Source organism: Hevea brasiliensis, chromosome 17 (genome assembly GCF_030052815.1).
Source record: "Hevea brasiliensis isolate MT/VB/25A 57/8 chromosome 17, ASM3005281v1, whole genome shotgun sequence".
Classification (NCBI taxonomy): Eukaryota; Viridiplantae; Streptophyta; class Magnoliopsida; order Malpighiales; family Euphorbiaceae; genus Hevea; species Hevea brasiliensis.
The window spans coordinates 10,052,371-10,076,865 of NC_079509.1; the positions used below are offsets into that span (position 1 = coordinate 10,052,371).

At 37.2% G+C, this 24,495-nt stretch overlaps 1 long non-coding RNA gene across 1 annotated transcript; it reads right to left on the minus strand.

The window, feature by feature from the left end:
* Positions 1 to 22,905: 22,905 nt before the first annotated feature.
* On the minus strand, positions 22,906 to 23,857 carry LOC131175514 (uncharacterized). The gene is made up of 2 exons (XR_009145698.1): positions 23,757 to 23,857; positions 22,906 to 23,136 (listed from the first exon to the last, which is right to left on the minus strand). It is a non-coding gene; the product is annotated as an uncharacterized LOC131175514 (long non-coding RNA).
* Positions 23,858 to 24,495: the final 638 nt, after the last annotated feature.

Here is a 24,495-nt window from a genome sequence, read left to right on the forward strand (position 1 = left end):
CCGCTCCTTGATTCTACTATAGTGTCCTATTTGTCATCATCTCTTTCTAGAGGGCTTTTATCTTGTAACTATTCATTGACCATTTTTCTGACATTTCAAGTATTCACTATACCTCACTATTCTTGACTTGATGTCTCATAACTTTAATTTACTTTGGTACTTACCTCACTTTTATTACGCCTCAACATGTCTCTTGGTGACTTCAGTCATCATTCCTTTGTTTTAATAATCTATATTTTCCCCAATGACATAACTTATGTTCCTTATTCCATGGTATCCTATGAGTAGCTTTCCTGTAGCACCTAATCTAGGCATCTTGTTCGAGATCTTCACTCTTCTTATGACCTCAGTGGTCAACACCTATAAATGTTCTCACTCCCATGCTACTTCAAATTTTTAGTCTCTTTTGTGTCATTACTAAGGTACTTAGACCAATCCTCTATCCATCTTATGTAACTAGTCAGGTATAGTCTCCTCCAAGGGCCAAGTGGATCATTTATCAACATTGGAAAGTAAATTGGGTCTCTCCTTCTAGGTAACAAAAGTGTTTATATTCCTTGACAACTCAATCCAATGCGACTTTACTAATTCTCACTCCTTCTCTGGAATGGAAATATCTAGACTTCTTCCTATAGCTTCTCAGCATGTGGCCTACTTCTGACACATTGGCACTCAGATCGAGGCTCTACTACTCCTTTAATCTATCATCTCATAATAACTTGTTTTAAACATCTCTTAGTGTGTTCCTAGCATACCTATTCTTCCTTATCCTCATCATTATAACTAGCTATACCGGGCTTTCTTCCTATCCTTTGGATCTTATCCACTTCCTTTTCCTATTTCTGCTATTGTTGATATCCTTTCAACCTACTGCACTTATTCCTAAATCTTAATCCTATTTCACCCTTACACCTTTTTCTTCAAGAATGTCCATCCCATCATCAACTTTAACTTTCATTTTATTTCTTAGTCTTATCTTGATTACTAGTTCTATTACTTCGGGAATTCTAACCTTACGATTTTCTCCTACCTGCACATTCTTCACCTTTTGTAACACTTATAATTAACCATAGAAAATTTTTCTTGTATCCCCTTTTTCCAACTTAACTATCAGAACATTATCATTCCCTACCAGCCTTAGTAGGAAATTGCTTATCCTGGATGGACATGAGCTCCAGAAACTATAAGTTTCATCTGAACTAACACGGCTGTGGGAAATGTGTGCCATGCCTTAATTCTAAACAAGATACTTCATGTGTTTATTCTCCTTAATATAATCACATATACTGCCCACAACTTTCCAAACTTCAGCCTCAAATTACCCATTAGCAATAATTTCATCTATTGAAACTCATCCATAAATAGTATTTCCTCTAGCTCATAGTTTAAAACGGTTGCAAGTCTTGGTAGCTAACTCCATTTGACTCCTGTCACTATCTTGATCATCCTTTCATACTTAACACTAGGTATGTACTTACTGTCATTCTCATATCAGGAAATTGTGTATGAATTGGTGCCTACCAAACTCTCAAATAACTAGGTCTCCTTGACTCAGTCTCAATTCCTTATATAACCCTCTAGAACCAATAGCACAAGCTAAATTTGAAAAGAAAGAAAAATATCCTCTTATATTCAACTACGCCGATTGTCCATATAATAACGTTTAACCTATGTTTCTTGGTCTTTCTCTTCAAATTTCATCATCTCCTAACACAATTGTGCTCTACCTATAAGGTATCATCTGCATGAACTCTTTACCGTACCATTGTCCTTCATGACATAATATTTTATAATTTATTAACTTTTCTTATACTCGACCTATGATTCATATCTATCATCGTTGATATTGTGCCCTTAACTTTTGTTGAATCCTGAAAGATTTCTCTTACTAATAGATTCTTCCAACACTAATTCCACCCTTATCTATGGTCATTAATTTGATCCTTGAACTTTCTAGTGATTTATTACCACCCATACTTGTCACTTTTCGTTCTACCCTTACTGTTGTTTTGTTATTATTGCTTCACTGCAAAGTGATTTTGTTGATCACACTAAAGACGTTTGCCTGACATTCATAACGAACCTCTAACTACCTTCTCACTATCTTAAAAGTCTAACCTAAAGCCTATGTGTCATTATCTATAATTATTTCCACTCATCATACCTATTTGATCCCTTATATTAACTTTTATTCAACTTACTGCTTACTAACTTCTCTTTCTCTGCCTAATTAGATAGTCCGCAATATCATCGCACACCTTCTACTTTTTGCTCATTATTATTGTATCCCTCGCCTAATCTTCTTGATACTGTTAACAAGTTAAAAGAATCTTGCCCATGTCACTATCTCAACTACATCATGCTATGAGTATTGCATTACTAGATTCCATACCTCCATCACTATTCTTACTAATGTGGTCCCATTTTGGGTTTTCCATCCTTGTCATTCACCTTGCCAAGAATAACACTTAGCCTACCCTATATCTTAACTTTGTTCTTTTATTATGCGCTCTTTAGGTTGTCCTTCCGTTTATTTCCTTTGTCTTACCCAAAATAGAACTTGACTATTCTATCCCTGGTTCCATTCTTCTTCCTAACATGACAGTTGTACCTGCTAATTATATCTTTTAGAGTCTCTATTACTTTATCACATATCTGTGCTACTCAGATTTGGTCCTTTGACTACTCTAGCTAGTACTTCCACTGGCATTTAGATTATATTGCATCTGGCACCCATTGTCCAAACCTTCATTCTGCACTTTCTCTATCCATTGGCCTTCTATAATTTATCTTCGCTAATTTATTTCTCTTAACACTATTATAATTAGATTATACTATTGTTTTGAATAATATGAAGTTAGAAAGGAACTTAAGAAATTGCAGTCATACTTTTATCGTATGATTTCTGTTCTTATCCTTTAGCTTACATAATACCCTTACTACCTCGAGAACTGATTCTGCAGCAATTTTATTTATTGTTATTATTATTATCATTATCATTATTTATTTATTTATTTTATTATTATTATTATTATTATTATTATTATTATTATTATTATTATTATTATTATTTTCTATATTTACTCAATTCGCCAAAACTTAAGATTCCGGGCACCCAAACCTGTCATCCAATTCAAAGGATTTACATCCATCATGATCTGATTATATATGATTCCTATAATGGAACTTGTATCCTCTCCAGGATACCCGAGCCAACTACTCTCTACCACACTCTACAGTCCTATCTGGGACACTATTCCATAAGTCATCATTATCAGTAATAACCTTCAATCCCTTCTAAAAAGATAGGACTATACCCTAACTTGCTGCAACAAAGATACTACATTTACCACCTTGTCAAAACCATGTCAAGTTAATGACTCTTTTATCATATCATAGCTTTATAAATCATCAATTCATAGTTTCGGCCTTCTCTAGGTAGTAGGGTTGTACTTTACACCTTACTGATACACACGAGGTATACTATTCTCACTAAACTCTAAGCAAATAGTCTGTCGTACTACAGAAATGATCCAAAATTCCATACTGAAGACTAGATGATCTCACTCTATAAGTGTCACCTTTACTTTGCAACTAGTCCGAAACCTCTGATCTGATGGCAACTCTTAATGCAACTCTAGCTCATGCTAGGGTAACTGAGTCACTAACTCTAGTTACCACCCAACTGTGACCTTTCAATACTCTAACTCTAGACCCCTAACCAGGAGTTCCCAACTCCTCTGCAGATATAGAACTCTGTTCTGGCATAACTGTACCAAAACAGAAGCCATCCGCAAACACCCTCATTATGGAGCACCACGAGGATGCACGCAGCTCTACACAATAATCCCATGTCGGTACTGTAATCTGCAGCTTACAGAGCAGACATCGAGAACATTGTATAGTTACTACGATACGTCCTGACCGACTAGGTCTCCCAATTTCTTATCTCTCTTGAATATTCTATTATCACAAACTTATTCTAACTGGGTCATCCACTGATGACTGCCAGCAGTGGTATCCTCATCCTTATCTAGGGCAACTGTACTTTCAAGACTCACCTTTATGTACCCGTGCCTAGCACTAGATAGGCACAACACTTAGACCCATACTGATAGAAATATAGTGTTTCTTAGAGTACGTATCCTCATGATAGACCTCAACATGTCTGCTAACTCTATTTCACCTTTTTATGTACTCCACGAAAATCAAGACACTAACTGAGGCACTTTTATATTTCCCGAGGTATAATGCAGAATCTAGAAACAAAGAATTACAGAAAAAGACGAAACAGAATCCTATACTCCGCATGTAACATCCTAACAAGACTCCTTTTACACTCCCAATTATATTATTTCCCATGAATCTAGAGCCTAAGCTCTGATACCAACTTTGTCACGACCCAACCTATGGGTCGGTATAAAGCCCCCGAGGCCCATAGTAAGCCTTACTGTCCTTAAATCCATAACCAAGCCCACAATTTAGGCCCAACATGCGTATAAAATAATTTAAATCAAACTGTTATAATTTCATTTCGGGCCAACTTAATCCAGTAATTATCAGAAACTGAAATTAGGGGAGCCCAGCTCAACCCTGTTACATCATTTACAAACTATTTAAAACTCATAAATTTTTTTTTTATTTATTAATACAAAAACTTAAATTCACGCAGTCCCTGACAGGATTAATACCACTACTAGTACATGCGGAATCCTAAATTACAAATTTGGAGAATAATAATATAATTAAGTAATCTTTTCATAACCTGAGAGAAAAGGGATAGGTTATTCTGAAAAAAATGTCTCCTGCAGTGGCCTGGAAAAATATTGAACAGGAGTGAGCATTCGACTCAGAGAGTAAAATATCAATTTTACCCATAATCTCTATAACTATCTAAAACTAATGCACCCTGTAGAGTGAAATGCAACATCAGCAATAATTTCACATCATAAATCAAAAAGGTAATTTGGAGCACTCACACACCCAATAATATTAATCATAATAGATGGGAGCCGATCCCCTATACAGCTCTCTTAAATCCAACCTGTGCCAGGGAAGAACTCAAGCCGGACTTTTGCTTAATATACCAAATCAAGGTCCCAGCGAAGAACTCAAGCTGTGTCTACCCCGAAGGACCGGGTCCCAACGAAGATCTCAAGCCGTGTCTACCCGTCCTATTCATAGTCCACACCACATCACACGCACGCCAACGCACGCACACTGCTCCAAATTACCACAACAACATCCATGGCACTTTAACAGTTGTGAATGCAACATAAAACGTGCCTAGAGTTTAACTACATAGATATATATATATATATATATAAGTGATGCATGGGTATGCTTGAACATATAATAATATCGAAATTACAATTAAAATTAATATTTTACTCACAGTACACCGATGACTATTGTGGCTGCTGGATGTAGAAAAATAGCTGACCTCGATCACCTAATAATTAAATTATAAATTTATTAGTACTAAGTTAGAATAAAACTCTAAAGAGGCAATAGACGGCCTAATTTATGCCGGAAATCCTGCAGAGTTTCTCCTATACCTGGGACATATCCAGCCTGTAAAAAGGCTCAAATAACACTCCTAAATTTAACTCATATCTCATCATCATTATATGGCCCCTCCTGAGCCCTCCAAACCAAGCAATACTCAAAACCTTAAAAATTACGTTTTAGTCCCTATAATTAACATTTTGTAAAAATCCACTCAAACATATTCTAAAAATTCTAAAATTTTGTCCCGTGGTACTTAATAATATTATAAGGCTATTGCAAAATGAATTGTAATTTTCTAATCACCCATGAATATTTTATTCAAGAATTTTACTCGATTCCATAAGTTTCCAACAGCTAACATATTCTTAATTCAACCTAATTCAAAATTCACATATTTAAACCTCCATCCTCAAGCTTTAACCAATTATATAAAATTTAAATATCTTAATTTCAAATAATCTTATATGCCCATATGCTAAAAATCTAACTAAAATCCATCTATATTTTTCAAAAATATTCTACAATCACTCAAAAATTCAACAAATACCATAGAATATCTCCAAATAATTTTACTTTCATCATATATTTTTCTTAGAATTTTTCTCCAATTTTTCCTATTTAAGAAACACTGTATTTATGCTCCACAGACAGAGAAATAATAAAAATAGTCTTACCCGAAGTTTATCTATGTCTCAAAAATTCCAAAAATTTATGAGGAAGCCTCTGGAAGTTGAATCATCTCCTTAGCCCACCAGAGCCACCGCCGGAACCACTGTGCACGGTGGCCGGCCGCCGATCACCGGCTACATTTGCTGGATTTAATCATACCATCATGTTCCTTCCCTCTTCCTCAGTCCATATGTGGTCTCTGATCGTCGATCCAACGGTCGGATCGTCCTAGATCTGACGAAAAAACTTTAAAAACCCGTAACTTCTCTCCTCCATATCTCACTCATTCGACCTCCATTTGCTGCAAAATTGATATCAAAAGAAAGCTCTCAGAACAAGCTTTCCAACGCCACCTGAATCGCCTCGATCGGACGTCGGATGAAGCCGGAATCGCGCCGGAAAGCCGCTGCCCACTGTGCGCGCGTTTTCTCTCTCTTCTCCCTCTCTTGCTGCCATTTCTAGTGGTTCTGGCCGTCACCGGAGGGTCGTCGGCCTGGTGGGGAGCCGCTTGCGAGGTCGCCGACCTGTCACCGGAGAAAGAAAGAAGAAGAAGAGAGGGGAGGAAAGGAGAGAAGGGAAAATGGGGGGGGGTCCTCCTCCCGTTTTTTTTTTTTTTTTTTAATAAAAAGTTGGCAGTGACAGTCGAAATCCACTGTCGCATGCTAAAGTCAAATCATTTCCATTTTTTTTTCTGATTGTTACATCTAAAATTACATCGAAATCCATTATTGGTAGAGGAACCAAGTCTGCTGGGAGGATTCTTCCATCCACTACTACCCGAAAAAACCATATCCACATCTATGTTGTCACTAAATGGGATAGCTATAGACAAGGGGCATTCTAAAGTTGTAGGGTTTCTACCCAAGCTCATGGCAAAAACTGGGGAGACAAATGAGTGCGTAGCACCCGGATCTATCAAAACACGAGCCTCATAGGAACAGACTAGAATAATACCTGCTACAATTATATTGGAAGCCTAAGCATCCTGGTGGATCAAGGTGAAAACCTGAGCTTGACCCCTACCTTGTATTGGAAAACCCTGAAATTGACTTCTACCTCCTGAACTGCCTCCAAATCCACATCCTCCTTGTCCTTGGCCCTATTGGCCACTGAACTGACTGTCTGCTATGCTGAAAGCACTAGGATGCAATTGACGGGAACATTTGCAACAGAATCCTATGACCCCATCTGTGGCTCTCTGAACACTGGACATTCTCTAACAAAGTGACTCTGTTGGCCATACTGAAAATATACTCCTGAACCCATCATACAAGGTCCTAAATGTCCTCTTTCACACTGCGTGCAAGGTGCCAAAGAGGATCTTGAACCAGACCCAGAACTGCTGTAACCCGAACTGTGACCACTATTGGATCCGTACACTGGTCTGAATCCTCGAGATTTGTGTTGAAAACCACCCTTTTTGTTGCTTCTATCTCTTCCTCTGTAATGACTTTGGCCACCATTATCCATGGTACCCGTGTAGGGAACACTTGAAGAACCCTCTGTTCTATTCTTCTTTGCCCTTCCACTGTCATCTCCTGTATAGCTGATTTCATTCTGTCGGGCTCGATCAACTACCACATCAAAAGACTGATTATACATCATGGCCAGGTTTGCATACCTCCTGTCCAGCCCCTTTAAGAACCTCTTTACCTTCATACTTTCTGTAGCCACTGCTGTAGGGGCATACCTGTTCAGTTCCAGAAATTCTGTAGCATATTCATCTACGGATCTATCATTCTGCCTTAAGGCCTCAAAGGCCCACTGCTTTTGATCTCTAAAGCTTTCTGGCACAAACCTGTTGATGAACAATTCTACAAACTGGGTCCAAGATAATCCCTTAATACGAGGTAGTACGTAGTCTATCATCCACTGCCTTGGCACTGGCCCCAATACATGTTGCACACACTCTATAAGCCTCCTATCAGTCAACTACAATTCCATCCCTCTCTGTTTGCAGGAGTCCAAAAATTGATAGGCATCATCTGACACATCATAAGTACCAGGCACCAACTTCTTAAAATTTATTATCTGTTTGTAAGGTTCCCCTCTTGGTGCGGTGGACTGCTGTTGTTGGGGAGGGTGGACCATATACTGTGTCATCATATCGATGGTTCTCTGCAATTCGGCTAAGGTAGCTGCCATTGGGTCCATGGGACCCTGGGCCATAAAAGACTATTCCTGAACTAGTGGCGGCTGCTCTTCTACTTGAGCATTTTTGGGTCTCCTACCCCGCCTCCTCAGGGCAGGCGCCTCATCCTGTGCCGACACATCGTCTGGCACATCTCATTCTTGTGCAGTAGCAGCTCTTCTGCTTCTACGCATTTTTCTGAAATTCAGCAGAATTAGCCCATAAAAATTCAAAACAGCATGTTATATAGCTCTATAGACTCATACTTACACACAATTATATAAAGCAAAAATTAGAAGCAAAGATGACAATGCAAGACGAATGTGGACTCTATTCTCCGCATGTGACTCGTATTAGACTCTTCCCAAAACTTTAGACATATTTTCCCTATGAATCTGGAGCCTAGGCTCTGATACCACATTTGTCACGACCCAACCTATGGGCCGGACCGGCACCAGGACCTGGGCCAGCTTAAAGCCCCCGAGGCCCGTAGTAAGCCTAACTATTCCTCAACCCAATTCTAAAGCATATTTGGGCTCAATTTCAAGAATTCAAGCACTAGATAATTAAGAAAAAGTAAGGTTCAGGTTTACCTATGCCGATTCCAACCCCGGGAACGCATTTGGGACGTCTGACAATAGTGGGGTAGCTAAAATCTCGACCCAATTCTGAGACTTTTTCGGTAGCCTGTCTGCCTGGCCTGAAATTTATAGACCTGGGCAACCATTGAATTTCAGCGAATTGAGGGTACCTACACGAAGCCCACAACACGGGGGTTAGTACATAATTTTTACGAAATTTTCTAAGCTCATTTAGTACTCAGAAAAACACTATGAAGTTTTTTGGGACTCACCGAAAAATGGCGTCGGAAAATTTTGCAATTGGTATTGCCGCGAAACTCTCACCGAGGGGAGTACTCCGGTAATCTAGGTTTCCTCGTGGGGTTCACGGTTTGCGAGAAATTTAACCCAAAAGTAACTTTCTGGACAAAAATTGGGCAAACCGCTTAATGGATTTTGGTGTTCTTAGTGTCTATGAAAAGCTCTTGAGGTGTAAATGGGTTTTGGCACAAGACCTGATCCAATCGGTAGCCGGATCGATCGAATTTTGGTCGGGAAGGCGAAATGGCAAGCGCTTGGTGGGTTTCGCGTGACATTTCCGGCGGCCTGGAGGCTTACCGACGGTAGGGGAGGGGCGAGAGAGGTGCGCCGACGAGCTGGGGAGGCTGGGGCTATGGCTAGCCGGCGAGGGGTGGAGGGAAGAGAGAGAAAACAAGGAGAAAAGGGGAGAGGTCGGGACAAGCGGGGGAAGGGGAAGGGAAAGGGAAAAAGGAAAGGGCTGGTCCGATTCGATTAGGTCGGTCCGATTCAGGATACAAAAATTTAAATTTTTACTCTGCCTTGGGATCGAAAACGATGCCTAAAAATTTCAAAAAAAATATAGAAAACTCAGAAAAATTTATAGAGTCTAAATATATTTTTAGTTTTGCCACGTGATCTTTAAATTAATTTTTAAAAATCATCAAAATTTTATATTTTCGAAAAATCGAACCCGAATTCTAAAATTAGAAAAATTTCAAATAATTTTTTAAAATTTAAATAAAATAAAATATTAATATTTACTCATAAAATAATTAATTTAAAAATTAGAGGTGTTACACTAATATTTTTATGGTTATAATATTTAATCAGATACATGCCATGCAATGCAAGATCTATATGGTATATTAATTAATATATTGGTGACAGAGACTGAAGAATAGCACAAACTTAGTGGGGTTGGGCATTGACTTTGGGACAAGATTGCAAAATTGGTAGGGGACAATGGGGGGTTTGGATTAGCACACAAGAGATAAAATTAAAATTATAATGATAGCTATCTATCTAGCAATAAATTTTGGCACTTTGTACTAAAGTCAACTTGAGATGCATCATAGTTTTAGGTGTTAACAGTGCTTGATAAAGAAAATTGTCTACCTGCACCTTCTATAGTTTTCATTTGTGGTTCATGCATGACATACATATACACTTTATTTTTCAACATTTTTGGACTATATATATATAAATATATATTGAGAATCATTATTCTCATCACTTATACAATAACAAGTAAATCCAAAAGTGAAAAGAAAAAAAAATCTTCAATGTTAAGAGGCTACAAAGGTCAAAATCTTTTAATGTTAGCTTTTTTTTTTTTAATTTTAAAGATTTTTTTTATTTAATCATCATAAATTCAAAATATAAAATATATAGTAAAATTTATCTATTAAATATATAAATTCTATACATTTATATCTTGAAAAATGATGGACTCGATCTAGACAAAAATTTTTTTACTTGTAAAGATAATTTTTTTATTTTTTATTAATTGAAACATAATACGTATCGAGAAAAATTATTCCTAAAAGTAAAATTAAGAATTTTGTTCTGTAAAATTTTCGTGGTCGTGTTTTAGTTTCTTGAAGGTGGATTTTTTATTATTGAAGTAGTAGTGCAGTACGATTTTTTTTTTATTACAATTGTTTATTTTATATTTATGGTGAAATATATATTTTTGAAATGTAAAAAAAATTAAAAAGGTGATGGTTAAAACCTGTATTTTTAAGAGTAAAATGATGTATTTTGTCATATATTTTTTTCAATGTTTTTAATTTTTTTAAATTAAAATTAAAATTTATTATAATTTTAAGAGAATCACCGGAAGTGGACTATAAAGACCCAAGTTCAAACAAATAAAACATAAAATAAAAGTTAAGGAGCTCAGCCTGCGGAAAGGAAATCTCTAAAGAAGGTTTCAGATAAGTGTTATTAAACCCAATTCAAAAGCTAGATTTGATGAAGGAACGAAATTGATGAGTAGTGATTTAACTTGTAGATCATCGAAAAAATTAATTAAATATATAAATTAATTAAAAATTATTTAAATATAACACATATTAATTGTTAGTAGTATGTCCTATAGCATGTTATTTTGTATGTATTTTATAAATATTTTATTAATAAAAGGTAATTTTATTTTTCTTTTTACATATTATATTTATGTGTAATAGAAAATGTCCATTGACATTTTATTAGAAATTCTATTCTTAAGTTGTTAAGAATATAAATGACAGTATTTCTAGCACAAAGTATCATAAATTGATTCACAATCGAGGATACTTTACACAGAACATGACTTATCCAGAAAGATTGTAATCATATTTGTTCTTAAGGTATTTATATGAGATATAAATAAGATTGAGTGGTGAGTCTCATGCCACATAACAAACATAATAGGTACTTATACATGATAAGTAGGCCGAACCAGTGACGCTTATGACAAGCACATGGAGTTTACTCTTGTCAATGCATTGTCATATATCATATCAGTGCATATAATCTTTAGACCTGAGATAATACAGTTATCTTGTATATAGGTAGTTTGAGTTTGATACTGCTTTCATACTTGTATTGTGTATGCGTATATGGGCATGTGTTGGCTCCTACTAGTTATATATTGAGATAGGTATTGATCAAGATGGAATCTGTTACCCTAATTAAATAGGTATAAAATCTTATATTCATTTAATTGTTATTGATGTTTCAAGTTCCTGGCCATGACAGGAAGATTTAGTCAGAAAAGAGTTTCTGACAAGAAAATATAATTAATCAAGAATTAAAATTAAAAGAGAACATAATGTTCATAGCAAATAGGATTTGACATTAACCTTGACTTCAACTCGAATTGGGATTTTGTAACAGAGAGATTCTAGTGCATGGTAATATATGATTATAGGTTCATTTAAGGTATTCCTTATTACTGATTGGGTGACCATGGCACGCTATGCTAGGTGTCAACCATGGTCTATGAGATGCCTAAAATGATTTAGAAAAATCATTCATAGTAAGAAAGAGTTATGATGATATTAAGAGTTAATATCGTATCTCATTGCCAATTAGTAATAAGTCTAGTGAGTCACACACATACACAAATTAATCACCAAGTAAAATATGATTTAATTGATTAATTAAAGAGTTTAATTGATTAATTAAATATGTTTGGTTTGCAATGAGATTGCAAAGTCCCTAGCATGGCTTGAAATCAAATATAGGTTATTGGATGTATAGTATAAGTTAAATTTATATTTAAAGTGTTTAAATATGAATTTAATTGTGAGAAATTAATTAACGGAGATTAATTAATTAATTTATATTTGATATAAATTGATTAAAAGAGGAGAAATAATGATTTTGGGTTGAGAACTCAAAATTAAAACATAAGGGTAATTTGATCATTTCACATGGTGATACATGGCACCATATAAGCTTACCATTTGTCTTCCTATCATATAAGATGATCAAAGTGAAGATTAAGTCTAGCTTTAACACTTGGCTTAATGAGATTAAGTCAATTAAAAATAAGATGCAATGTGATGGTGACATGTGACAAAGGGTTTAAGTGATATTTGACCTAATTATAAAAAGGAAAGAAAGAAGAAACAAAACACTCTCTCTTGTCTCTCATGTATGAAGGCACAAAGGCTCTCTCCATCTCCTCTCTTCTTTTCTCACTTGATTCAAAGAAAAATCCCTTAGTTTCTTTGAATTAAAATTGCTAGGAATTATTTCTACTGTCTTATACACACATATAACCTCTCTAAAAGTAAAATCCTAAATTATAATTGGTTGGCAAGGCTTGAGAAGTAAAATTGGGGGCTGCCATTGGTGATCTTGGTGTGGACAAGCTAAAGGTACAACACTCGGGGTCCTAAGAACTTCCCAAAAGTGTCAATTGTACCATAGTGAATCAAAGAGGTTAGTGCCCAAATTCCTCTTTCAAACTAGGGTTTAATTGAATTAATTTGTTAATTCATAATCTTAAATAGAAAATGAAGATCCTAATATATATTAAAAATGTTTTAATATGCAATTAAGCATTGAAATTAATTAGGCACATAAGAGATATAGCATGATGCATGTAACCCTATAAGAAAAATTTTAAAATTTAATGCTCCAATCACCGATTTCCATGCTTCCTCTCCTTCAATTGGTATCAGAGCCACTATATTTACCATTAGGATTTAATATGATGTTTAATTGTGTGATTGGATTAAATTTGGATTGATTCAAAGCTGTTTGGGTAATCATTAGTGGCGGAATGAAAGTGAAGAACACCCTAAGGGTGTGTTTGATGTTGTGTGCTTGGTTTATGGGCCAATCATGCAATTGTTGTATATTTTAAGTGTCACACCTTACCCCTCCGTAAGGCATAACATGATCCCGTAGAATACTTAATGAACTACCGAACTTCACCTACCGATAACTCATTAAGTACCCTACAAGGGATTTTAAAACGATTTTCTTACATTTTGGAAGTGGTGAGCATTTAGTGAGAATTAAAAATCATTTATTCAAGCTTAAATACTAGTAAAAATTTTGTCCATTTTAAATTTTGCCGCAATTTTTATACAAATTTTGACAGAGTTCTGTTTGAAAACTGGAGTAAACAGTTCTTCAATTACCTAAAAAAAACACTTCCAAAAATATTTCACAACTCCCAACCTTCAATAACTCAATCAACTCAGTTCAACACACTTCAAAATAATTTCACAATACAAAACAAGATTTCTCATCTCAAAATATTTAATATCTCCATTCACAAGCATAAAATGAGAAATTCATAAATACAAATATTAAATTTACAGAAGAAAATCTAAAAAATATTATTACAATTTATTTACAACTGCTCAACTACATTGATACATACAACATTTCCATATTTACATCAAAATTATCTACAAGGGTATAAAATAATACCCGTACAAAAGCTTGATGTGATCTTCAACTCAGTAGCAGCTCACTCTGCTGCTTTTTCCTTGCTCTTATCTGCGACAATAAAATAACCCATCGCTGAGTATAAAAATATTCAGTGGTGCACAATAAAAATTTAAAATGCTATAAATAAATCATTCGTTGCCAAACATACTTTAAATATTTCTCAATCACATCTCCATAAATAGCCAAGTTCATAATAACACCATTTTGTCAAATAATCTATTAAACACAGTTTAGTCAAACAATTTCATAAACACAGTATTGCCAAGTCCTACACAACTTAAGCCATGACACAAAATTTCCGATCAATGCCGCGTTGTACACCACGACAAAGCAATCTCAACCCCATTAATAAAAATCAATGAGGGAGGTGGCTAGCTAGCTAATGAGTACTCATTCGATCTACAACCTCAACTGGCAAGCCAGAGAGGGAGGAAAATAAACGATCTCAACCCCATAAATGGAGGAGGAATAATAAGTAACTGTCATGCTAAGTGTGAATCAAAAATCCATTTCAAACATTTCATTCAAATATTGCATACAAAAATCAAATCAATTTCCAAAGTTACAATTTGATCACAAGGTGGCAACACAAAAGTTCATAAATTCATAATGCTTGCTAAATCAATTTTTCAAGGGTAAAATGCTTAAATAGGGTTTATTGTGCACAAACCTCAAATGAGTCTTCCCTTAGCCTCGACTCGGTTCCTCGGGTTCCTTCCCGATATTCTTTTCAACTGAAACACACAATTTTACAATGTTTCAGTACTAGAACTTAACATAAATCCAAATTAAATTTAGCTTCACAATTACCTAGCTCTAACGTGCTAAATTCAACATTCTTTAAATTTTGTGTTTCGGGTTACTATTCACTGCACTATTCAAGTCAAATAGTTGACTTTCTAAGGCTTAATAGGTATGGGAATTCCAACTTCACCCACATACCACATTTTGGTCACTAAACTTGTTGGTTTTGGCCATTTTCTCAAAGCTTAGGTCATTTTGGCAAAATTGCCAATTTTCGGTTTTGGTGCTTCGAAGTTGCACTGTTTCATTGGTCAATCTACTGTTAGAATTTGGCAAAACTTCCTTCATAGAAAATGTTCCTTATTGTCTTAAGTGTATTCTCATTTTTGAATCACTCAAATCGGAGTTTTGTAGCTCAAGTTATAGCCAAAATACGCCATCGCTCACGCAGTAATCGCTCATACTGCAACTATGGTTCTCGCAGGTTTTTGATCCAACTTTGTTTAGTAATTTGATCACGTTAAGTTCATAATTTGGTCTAACTTTCTTCATATGAAATGTTCTACTATGTCTTAGGTTTCCATCGGTTTAAGAATCACCTAAATCAGAGTTTTCTAGAGAGAGTTATAGCCATTCAAACATTACTGCTCAAATGGCAATCCTGCAGTTTTGCAGGTACAGTAACTCAACTTTGTTCAATAATTTGAATGGGTTATGGCATAATTTGGGTTGGTGTTCTTCATGAAAGTTTTAGATCTATATCTTATCTAATTGTTGGTAAAATTTCAGGTCTATTTGACCTGTCTAGCTCGAATTATGACCAAATGAACAGTTACTATTCATTTGGTCAGTTTAGTGCAGTGGCAGCCTGCTCTCATTTCACTTTGGTCAATTGGTTCACCAAGTTTTGGTCAGTTTTTGGGCATGGTTCCTCAATGAAAATTGTGCCCTTTTATGTCTATTTTCATCCCTAATTGGTGGCATATCAATTGGGCTTGTAAAATTCCCGTTTTGGTCCTTCAAAGTAGGTTTGGTCATGTCACAAGAAGCATGACCGCTTGTTGACCTACGAATTTGACTCCCATTCTAATAATTCCCACACATTTTCTTTGGTCATTATTGACCATTTTTTAGTCCACAATTGGTCAAAGATATCATTTATGCATTTCTCTAAAATTTGGTTCACAAACCCTAACATTCAAACCCTAATCTCACTACTTTGTTGCAATCAATCACACTTAATGGTTTTAATGCTAATCATTCAACTAAGGAAGGTTTCTAAACTCATTCAAACCCATTAAATTCATGCAATTCATACTCCCTTCAACCAGGCCAAAATTTCAGCATGGGTCCTTCCCCCATATTTGTTTCATTTAATCAAGTTCTAAGCTCATTTCAAACACTAATTATGCATTTAAATGAAAAAATAAGGAGTTAACATACTAACCTTAACTTAAAGCTTCAATCTCTAGCGTTAGCCCTTCTTTCTTCTTATACTCTTCTTCCTAAGTTGAGATTACAAGTTCAAGTGAGGTATTTAAGGGAGTTATGTTGATTAAGTGGAGAAAATCAAGCTTAATTGTAAGCTTAAATGGAAGAATTCCATGGAGATGAGACGGAGAAGGTGGGGCGGCAAACTAAGGAAAGAAGAAGACACTTTTCTAAATTTTTTTTTTGTTTTATTTTCTTTAGTCTTATCCCCTTTTTGAAGACCAAAAATCCCATTTAATAAATAATTTAATTAATCCTTTATGACATCATGCATGATGTCATCACCTTTGACTTTTCCATCTTCTTTTTTTTTTCTATTTATTTTTTTCTATTAGTTCTTTAATTTAATTCTCGATTCCGAAATTTTCTTTTCTCCGATTTTATTTGACATTTAGGTCAGGAGTCAGCTCTCGGGATAAATTGACCAAATTGCCCCTCGCCGGTTCATCTCGGTTTGCAAATAATCCAATATTTCTTCCGGCTCCCTGACCTAATTATTTGACTGGCTTAACAGTTCTTTTTCATGATTTTCTCTTTTCCACTGTGTTCATAAGGGTCCTAAGGACCGCAGCGTCACTTTTTACGGTTTGAAATTTGAGTTTAAAATGACTTCGTAGTCGTTCCCGAGGAGGTCACCCATCGCTGTGCCTCTCGGCTCATTTAACTTCTTATGTTCTGTTTTTCTTATTTATACTTAACTAATTGAACATTACTAATTATTTGTGTTTATGGTTTCTCTAGTTGTCTTAAGTATGGTTCTAATCCCTTTAATTGTCCGGACCGACACCTGCCAGGAACGATGAAATCTACCGTGCTATGCAAGCGGGTGTTACAATTCTCCCCCTTAAATAAATTTCGTCTCAAATTTTACAGTATCAATCTCTCAATACCGTGGGATGTTGTCTCCTCATGTCCTCCTCTCGTTCCCAAGTAGCCTCTTGGCCTGAATGATGGTTCCACAACACTTTTACCAATGGTATCTGCTTATTCCGTAGCTGCTTCACCTCATAAGCCAGAATCTTTATGGGTTCTTCTTCATATGTGAGGTCTGGATTTACTTCAATTTCTTCTACTGGTAGTACATGAGATGGGTCTGATAGATACCTCCTCAACATAGACACATGGAAGACATTATGTATCTTCTCCAACTCGGAGGTAGTGCCAAACGATATGCCAAAGGACCCACTCTTTCCAATACCTCATATGGCCCGACAAAACGAGGACTTAGTTTCCCCTTCCTGCCGAATCTCATAATCCTCTTCCAAGGAGAAACTTTGAGGAAAACTTTCTCACCCACTGCATACTGAATATCCCTTCTTTTCAAATCAATATAGGACTTCTGACAGTCTGATGCAGCTTTAAGTCGATCTCTGATTACCTTGATCTTCTCTTCAGTCTGTTGAACTATTTTGGGTCCAATCATTTTTCTTTCACCCACGTCATCCCAACACAACGGGGTTCTGCATTTTCTGCCATACAAAGCTTCATATGGAGGCATCCCAATGCTTGATTGATAGCTGTTATTGTAAGCAAACTCAATCAAAGGCAAGTATGTATCCCAACTACCCTCAAACTCAATTACACAAGCCCGTAGCATGTCCTCCAAGATCTGAATTACCCTCTCAGACTGGCCATCTGTCTGTGGGTGGAATGCAGTACTGAAGTTCAATCTAGTTCCTAGGGCTCTCTGAAGACTACCCCAGAATCTAGAAGTGAACCTAAGATCTCTGTCTGATACGATAGATACTGGCACTCCATGCAGTCTCATAATCTCATCGATGTACGATCTGGCCAATTGTCCAAACTGTAGTCCATTCGGACTGGCAGAAAATGAGCAGACTTAGTCAGTCTGTCAACAATAACCCAAACTGCATCATGACTCTTCTGTGTCCTCGGAAGTCCCATTACAAAATCCATAGTTATTCTTTCCCATTTCCATTCTGGCATCGACAGTGGATGTAATAACCCAGTTGGTACTTGATGCTCTGCCTTTACTTGCTGACAAGTTAGGCATTTTGACACAAACTCTGCCACGTCTCTTTTTAAACCCATCCACCAGTAATGCTCCTTTAGCCCTCTATATATTTTTGTACCACCAGGGTGCATAGCAAAAGGAGACTCATGTGCTTCCTTCAAAATGATCTGCCTCAAATTAACATCATTAGGAACACACATTCTACCCTGGTGTGACAGTAGACCATCATCTCTAATTGAGAACTCTGGTTTCTTGCCCTGCCGGACTTCTTCCAACAGCTTCTGATACCTTTCATCATTACGAGCGACCATTACGATCGATCAATTAACACCGTTGTACATGCCATGCAACTGCTATCTGCCCCTCATCATTAATCTCTAAGCTGGCATGCAGTGACCTTAACTCATGTACCAAAGACAAAGGAGTAACTTATAGACTTGCTATAGTCTTGCGACTTAGGGCATCAGCCACAACATTAGCTTTCCCTGGCTGATAGTCTATCAGGCAATCATAGTCTTTTATCAACTCTAACCACCTCCTCTGTCTCAAATTCAACTCTTTCTGGGTGCCCAAATACTTCAAACTCTTATGATCTGTGTAGATGTAACATTTCTCCCCATACAAATAATGTCTCCAGATCTTAAGAGCAAACACAATGGCTGCAAGCTCCAAGTCATGTGTCGGATAATTTGTCACACCCCGGCTTAGTGGGCCCCAGCTCAAGCCCCTCTATGGGTGGCCATCTTGCCGGCGTGCCCCTCTAGAGGCCGGCGATGCAACTCAAATCGGTACTGTCCGCTTTGGTGGAGTTCAATCCCTTCACCCTGCAGAGCTAGGATTCGAACCCATATCACCTCACGGGTTTGCTTCGCCTCTTACCAATTGAGGGGTTTGCTTCGCCTCTTACCAATTGAGCTGCAGAGCAATTGGTAAGAGGCGAAGCAAACCCGTGAGGTGATATGGGTTCGAATCCTAGCTCTGCAGGGCGAAGGGATTGAACTCCACCAAAGCGACGATCTGATTGAGTTGCATCGCCGGCCTCTAGAGGGGCACGCCGGCAAGATGGCCACCCATAGAGGGGCTTGAGCTGGGGCCCACTAAGCCGGGGTGTGACATAATTCCTCTCATGCGGTTTCAGCTGGCGTGATGCATAGGCAATGACATTTCGATCTTGCATTAACACACAACCTAACCCATTGTGAGAAGCATCACTGTAAACTGTATATTCTTTACCTAGTGTAGGTAAAGTTAGGACTGGAGCCTCAGTCAAACGTCTCTTCAATTCATCAAAACTTTGCTGGCATTTGTCCGTCCACTGAAATTTCACATCCTTTCTAAGTAACTTGGTCAATGGAGATGCCAACATGGAGAATCCCTTCACAAATCGACGGTAGTATCCAGCTAACCCCAGAAAACTGTGAATCTCTGTGACATTTCTGGGTGGCTTCCAATTAAGGACAGCTTCAATCTTGCTAGGATCTACCTTAATACCCTCTGCTGATACTATGTGCCCCAAAAAGGATATCTCCTTCAGCCAAAATTCACATTTCGACAATTTGGCGTATAGCTGTTTCTCCCTCAAAGTCTGCAGTACAATCCGTAGATGTCTATCATGCTCTTCTGCATTCCTCGAATAGACCAATATATCATCGATAAATACCACAACAAACTGATCGAGGTATGGTCTGAAGATAGTGTTCATCAGATCCATAAAAGCAGCCAGAGCATTAGTTAACCCGAATGGCATGACCAAGAACTCATAATGGCCATAGCGGGTTCTGAAGGCAGTTTTAGGAATACTCTGCTCTTGTACTTTCAGCTGGTAATAACCTGATCTCAGGTCAATTTTGGAGAACACAGCTGCACCCCTCAACTGATCAAACAAATAATCAATACGGGGCAATGGGTATCTGTTCTTTATTGTCACCTTATTCAACTGCCGATAGTCAATGCATAACCGAAGAGTGCCATCCTTCTTTTTTACAAACAATACTGGCGCTCCCCAAAGTGACACACTAGGGCGAATGAAGCCTTTATCAAGCAGCTTTTGCAACTGCACTTTTAATTCTTTTAGTTCTGCTAGTGCCATTCTGTATGGTGTTATGGAGATTGGGTCCACACCAGGCATAACATCAATTTCAAACTGCACTTCTCTTTCTGGAGGTAATCCTGGCAATTCTTTAGGAAATACATCCGGAAAGTCACATATAGTAGGAATGTCCTTCAGTGCTGGACTCCCCACTTGGGTGTCTATCATATGTGCTAAGTATGCCTCACACCCTTTTCTAATCATTTTTCTGGCCAGTGCAGCTGAAATGATGTTTGAAGTTAATAACTGTCTCTCCCCATGTATTACTACATCACCATACTGAGGAAGACCAAAAGTGACTGTCTTTAGTCTACAATCAATCATGGCGTGATGCCTGGCTAACCAATCCATGCCCAAGATAATGTCATAATCTCTGAAGGGCATTTCAATTAAATCAGACAAAAAGGTGTGTCCTTGGATAACCAAAGGACAGTCCCTATATAGCCTATTTACCTTGACCTCCTGGCCTAATGGACTAGTTACTAGCACATCATAGTCCATTGGTACACACTGAATAGCAGTAGAACACATCACACTAGCACTAACATATGAATGTGTGGAGCCAGGATCAAATAACACATGCACATCTTGGTCAAGGATGGAAAAATTACTAGCTACAACATTTGATGTTTCAGCCTCCTCCCTCTGACTCATGGTATACACTCTGACTGGTGCACCACTGGGTGCTGGCTGGTTAACAGTGCTTTGACTTCCAGGAGTGTTACCAGGACCCCTACCTCTGCCTCTACCTCTAGCAGCTGACTGTGACCCTCTAGGTGCAGAGACTTGGGCTGATCCTTTCGATGTAACAAAAGATCCAGACCGGCGCGAACTAGTACAATCTTTAGCGAAATGTCCGCTCCCTCCACAGTTACAACATGCTCCAGTGGCCTTGAAGCAAACCCCACTATGAGTTTTACTACAAGTTTCACACTGCCAGACTGATAGAACTCCTCAAGAAGCTTGTTGGGTCGGCTGACCAGACCGAGGTGGTCTTTGGCCAGAAAATCTGCCTCTGCCGGATCTACGGGAGCTGGATCCCCCAAACTGTTTCCTCTTGCCAGAACCACTTTCAGATGCTTGTCCAGTAGTCTTTTCAGTCTTCTCTTTTTCTTGTGTACCTTTCTTCACTGCCCCTTCAGATTCTATCATTTATAGTTCCAAGGCCTGTGAGATCAATTCAGCAAAATTCTGATGTCGAAAACCCACGACTTGCATTCTCAAATTCGGCCTTAATCCGGACTCAAACCTCTTGCATCTGTCTCTGGGGGTGGAGACTAAGCTTCCAGCATAGTGGCTTAGCCTTGAGAAGTCTCTCTCATACTCTGCTATGGTTCGGTCCCCTTGTTTCAAACTCAGGAATTCTTGCAATTTCTTATCTACATATGCATCAGAACCCATTTCTGCTGAATTCCCTCAGAAGTCTGTCCCATGTCAAGACAGTGGCTCAACCAGTGTGGGGGATGGTCTTCCACCATTCATATGCATCCCTTGGAGAAAAGATACTCAAAACTCGAACTTCATCTCTTCCGCATAATCGCAGCTTTTCAGAAACCTGTTCCATTCTTTCCAACCACTGCTCGCTCCGGTGGATCCACAGTGCCTTTTAAACTCGGTGGCCCCAAATTTTATCGATTTTCATATTGCCGAGCCGAGGGTCGTGGTTGTGCTACAGTGCATCGGCATCGAGCTTGGGGTGGCACATTACCCGCCATTTCTTTGGAAGAACGCAGCCATCCATTGTACAAATTGAGCGAGGAACTACGGTCTTTGGAGCAGAGCCGAATGGCTGACCCACTCACGTTCTGGAGTGCTAGGGCTTCCTCTTGAACCTCAGCCTCAACAGATTGTTCTTCGGAATGATCTCCTCCTTCCATTCCGTTTTCTCAAAATTTTTACTTCCTGAGATCAAACACAAGGAGGTTGACCTCCGTTAGTGCATATTCATGATGTAAATATGTCATATGTATCAATTAAAGACACTTGAGCAGTTGTACTTATCAAAGAAATATTCACATGCATAGTCAAAATTTATTGAAAAACCATGCTCTGATACCACTAAAACATGTCACACCTTACCCCTCCGTAAGGCATAACATGATCCCGTAGAATACTTAATGAACTACCGAACTTCACCTACCGATAACTCATTAAGTACCCTACAAGGGATTTTAAAACGATTTTCTTACATTTTGGAAGTGGTGAGTATTTTAGTGAGAATTAAAAATCATTTATTCAAGCTTAAATACTAGTAAAAATTTTGTCCATTTTAAATTTTGCCACAATTTTTATAAAAATTTTAACAGAGTTCTGTTTGAAAACTGGAGTAAACAGTTCTTCAATTACCTAAAAAAAACACTTCCAAAAATATTTCACAACTTCCAACCTTCAATAACTCAATCAACTCAGTTTAACACACTTCAAAATAATTTCACAATACAAAACAAGATTTCTCATTTCAAAATATTTAATATCTCCATTCACAAGCATAAAATGAGAAATTCATAAATACAAATATTAAATTTACAGAAGAAAATCCAAAAAATATTATTACAATTTATTTACAACTGCTCAACTACATTGATACATACAACATTTCCATATTTACATCAAAATTATCTACAAGGGTATAAAATAATACCCGTACAAAAGCTTGATGTGATCTTCAACTCAGTAGCAGCTCACTCTGCTGCTTTTTCCTTGCTCTTATCTGCGACAGCAAAATAAGCCATGGCTGAGTATAAAAATACTCAGTGGTGCACAATAAAAATTTAAAATGCTATAAATAAATCATTCGTTGCCAAACATACTTTAAATATTTCTCAATCACATTTCCACAAATAGCCAAGTTCATAATAACACCATTTTATCAAATAATCTATTAAACATAGTTTAGTCAAACAATTTCATAAACACAGTGTTGCCAAGTCATACAACTTAAGCCATGACACAAAATTTTCGATCAATGCCGCGTTGTACACCACGACAAAGCAATCTCAACCCCATTAATAAAAATCAATGAGGGAGGTGGCTAGCTAGCTAATGAGTATTCATTCGATCTACAACCTCAACTGGCAAGCCAGAGAGGGAGGAAAATAAATGATCTCAACCCCATAAATGGAGGAGGAATAATAAGTAACTGTCATGCTAAGTATGAATCAAAAATCCATTTCAAACATTTCATTCAAATATTGCATACAAAAATCAAATCAATTTCCAAAGTTACAATTTGATCACAAGGTGGCAACACAAAAGTTCATAAATTCATAATGCGTGTTAAATCAAATTTTCAAGGGTAAAATGCTTAAATAGGGTTTATTGTGCACAAACCTCAAACGAGTCGTCCCTTAGCCTCGACTCGGTTCCTCGGGTTCCTTCCCGATATTCTTTTCAACTGAAACACACAATTTTACAATGTTTCAGTACTAGAACTTAACATAAATCCAAAATAAATTTAGCTTCATAATTACCTAGCTCTAACGTGCTAAATTCAACGTTCTTTAAATTTTGTGTTTTGGGTTACTATTCATTATACTATTCAAGTCAAATAGTTGACTTTCTAAGGCTTAATAGGTATGGAAATTCCAACTTCACCCACATACCACATTTTGGTCACTAAACTTGTTGGTTTTGGCCATTTTCTCAAAGCTTAGGTCATTTTGGCAAAATTGCCAATTTTCGGTTTTGGTACTCCGAAGTTGCACTGTTCCATTGGTCAATCTACTGTTAGAATTTGGCAAAACTTCCTTCATAGAAAATGTTCCTTATTGTCTTAAGTGTATTCTCATTTTTGAATCACCCCAATCAGCATTTTGTAGCTCAAGTTATAGCCAAAATACAGTTACTGTTCACGTGCACTGTTCATACTGCAACTATGGTTATGGCAGGTTTTTTATCCAAATTTGTTCAGTAATTTGATCAAGTTAAGTTCATAATTTGATCTAACTTTCTTCATATGAAATGTTCTACTATGTCTTAGGTTTCCATCGGTTTAAGAATCACCTAAATCAGAGTTTTCTAGAGAGAGTTATAGCCATTCAAACATTACTGCTCAAATGGCAATCCTGCA